Source organism: Lutra lutra, chromosome 13, assembly GCF_902655055.1.
Source record: "Lutra lutra chromosome 13, mLutLut1.2, whole genome shotgun sequence".
Taxonomy (NCBI): domain Eukaryota; kingdom Metazoa; phylum Chordata; class Mammalia; order Carnivora; family Mustelidae; genus Lutra; species Lutra lutra.
Genome location: NC_062290.1, coordinates 21,089,371 through 21,092,838, shown reverse-complemented (window position 1 = coordinate 21,092,838; position 3,468 = coordinate 21,089,371). Strand labels below are relative to the sequence as shown.

Below are 3,468 nucleotides of genomic sequence, written 5' to 3'. Positions count from 1 at the left end.
GATGTTTTGTTTGGCAATAGTGTCTTTCAGCTTCCCATCTTTAAAAAATTATTTTGCAGACCACCCATTTCACTTAAAGGCAACTCATTTTACTGACATACACCTGGGTTGGGATGCCAAAGTGAACCAGTCATTTCCAACTTTCTTTTTAATTCTGAATCATAGCTGTACATTACAACTCTACTTGTTCAAAAGTTAGATCATAGATGTTCTTCCCTTTGACTTTCAAATAATTAATCAAAATGGTCTTCAATGGGCTAAGTAGCAAGCAGATTATTACTAATTATCAGTCTCTCTCTTACGTCATACAGTATCTTATAATTTCAAGTAAGAAAAACTCAAACATAAAGTGGCACAACAGCCAAGCATACTGGCTTTATTATTTTACCATTCAGAATTTTTTTTTTCTGCCAAGTTACGCTGAACCTGAGACTACTGAGAATGTCTTCTTGATTAATTTTCAAGGTTCCCCTCCTTTTGCATTAAAAATGGTCACAATTTTGTAAGTAAAATTAAAGAAAAAACATGAAGGTAGGATGTTATTCAAGATATTCCCACTAGGCATTAAAAATACACAGAGAAAGATGCTCTGGGGGTAAATATCCATCTTCAGTTGCAACTGAACACAGGTCCATTTTCTTAGGCATCAGGAACTTGTAATAATGTTAGTGAAAAGACTGGCTGGACCATCCCTTTTGAATATAATTCCAAGTAGCCTCTATATAGGGTTGTCTAGATCTTGGTTCTTCCTAGTAATCAACTATTCCAACACTGTGGAATCAATCAAATTAGTCTTTCTGAGGCCATGCTAGAAACACAAAGTGAGGTAAACAGCTAAGGTACCTAACAAAAAAGGAGGAGGAGGGCAAAATATTTTTCTAAATTTCATTTTTCCTCATTTCTCTACACTGTACAAGAGGAAGACATTTGTGTCTAAAAAACAAAATATGGAGTCCAGAGTAAATGAACTATCTTGCGTGCAACATCGCAATTTAAAAGGTCTTCTAAAATGAAGGGAGGGATAACCTTTTAAAAATATAGCCCCCAGGACACCTGGGTCGGTTAAGCTGCTGCCTTTGGCTCAGGTCATGATCCCAGGGTCCTGGGATTGAGTCCCATATTGGGCTCCTTGCTCAGCAGGGAGCCTGCTTCTCTCTCGACCTCTGCCTGCCACTCTGCCCGCTTGTGCACTCTCTCTCTCTCTGACAAATAAATAAAATCTTGAAAAAAGTATATTAAAATATATATATATACATAGCCTCCAATCCTCTCAGTCTAAACAAATGAACACTAAAAATATTTTGGACATCTGGCAGACAAATATACTAACCACAATCAAAACAAAGACAGGCTTATGCCATACCAACTGTTAGTGGCTATCTGGAAGGAGGAAGAGAGAATACTCCAATATTCTGACTTGGCAGAACTCAGTACATCTACTAATCTTCTTTCCTAAAGTCAAGGCATAAAGAATTTGAATAAAACTTACTGAAATGTCATTCCCTATATCCCAAAGCAGCTTAAGAAAGTATTCTGAAACCAGGGCAGAGAAAAGTACTTAAAGATTCAGAGGCCACCTCTTTATTTTGGCTCAGGTCATGAACTCAGGGTCCTGAGGTCAAGCCCTGTATGGGCTCTGCATGGAGTCCGCTTAAGATTCTCTCTCCCTGGGGCGCCTGGGTGGCTCAGTGGGTTAGGCCGCTGCCTTCGGCTTGGGTCATGATCTCAGGGTCCTGGGATCGAGTCCCGCATCGGGCTCTCTGCTCAGCAGGGAGCCTACTTCCCTCTCTCTCTCTGCCTGCCTCTCCGTCTACTTGTGATCTCTCTCTGTCAAATAAATAAATAAATAAATAAATATAAATAAATAAATAAATAAAGATTCTCTCTCCCAGAGATCACAACTAACACCAAAGAAATACAGACAATTATAAGAACATACTATGAGCAACTCTACACCAACAATTTGACAATCTGGAATAAACGGATGCATTCCTAGAGACATATAAACTACCACAACCGAACCAGGGAGAAATAGAAAACCTGAACAGACCCATAACCAGTAAGGAGATTGAAACAGTCATCAAAAATCTCCAAACAAACAAATGCCCAGGGCCAGACGGCTTCCCAGGGGAATTCTACAAAACATTTAAAGAAGAATTAATTCCTATTCTCCTGAAACAGTTCCAAAAAATAGAAATGGAAGGAAAACTTCCAAACTCATTTTATGAGGCCAGCATTACCTTGATCCCAAAACCAGACAAGAATCCCATCAGAAAAGAGAACTACAGACCAATATCCTTGATGAACACAGATGCGAAAATTCTCACCAAAATACTAGCCAATAGGATTCAACAGTACACTAAAAGGATTATTCACCACGACAAAGTGGGATTTATTCCAGGGCTCCAAGGTTGGTTCAACATCTGCAAATCAATCAATGTGATACAACACATTAATAAAAGAAAGAACAAGAAATTAATTAAATTTAATAAATAAATTAATAAATAAAATTAATAAAAGAAAGAACAAGAACCATATGATACTCTCCATAGATGTTGAAAAAGCATCCCTTCCTGATCAAAACTCTTCAAAGTGTAGGGATAGAGGGCACATACCTCAATATCAAAGCCATCTATGGAAAAAACCCACTGCAAATATCATTCTCAATGGAGAAAAACTGAAAGCTTTTCCACTAAGGTCAGGAACACAGCAGGGATGTCCATTATCACCACTGCTATTCAACATAGTACTAGAAGTCCTAGCCTCAGCAATCAATTAGCAATAATTGTGCCTCGGATAAACCTCATTGGCTATGATACTGCCACTGCGCAAAGCTTAGCCTCAGCAATCAGACAACAAAAGGAAATTAAAGGCATCCAAATTGGCAAAGAAGAAGTCAAACTATCACTCTTTGCAGATGATATGATACTATATGTGGAAAACCCAAAAGACTCCACTCCAAAACTGCTAGAACTTGTACAGGAATTCAGTAAAGTGTCAGGTTATAAAATCAATGCACAGAAATCAGTTGCATTTCTCTACACCAACAATAAGACAGAAGAAAGAGAAATTAAGGAGTCCATCCCATTTATAATTGCACCCAAAACTATAAGATACCTATGAATAAACCTAACCAAAGAGACTAAGAATCTATACACAGAAAACTATAAAGTACTCACGAAAGAAATTGAGGAATACACAAAGAAATGGAAAAATGTTCCATGCTCCTGGATTGGAATAACAAATATTGTGAAAATGTCTATGTTACCTAAAGCAATCTACACATTTAATGCAATTCCTATCAAAATACCATCCATTTTTTTTTTCAAAGAAATGGAACAAATAATCCTAAAATTTATATGGAACTGGAAAAGACCTCGAATAGCCAAAGGAATATTGAAAAAGAAAGCCAAAGTTGGTGGCATCACAATTCCAGACTTCAAGCTCTATTACAAAGCTGTTATCATC

At 37.5% G+C, this 3,468-nt stretch overlaps 1 pseudogene; it reads right to left on the bottom strand.

Annotated features, from left to right (window-relative positions):
• Positions 1–2,661: 2,661 nt before the first annotated feature.
• LOC125084121 (uncharacterized) lies at positions 2,662–2,836 on the bottom strand (annotated as a pseudogene).
• Between the last annotated feature and the right edge of the window lie 632 nt (positions 2,837–3,468).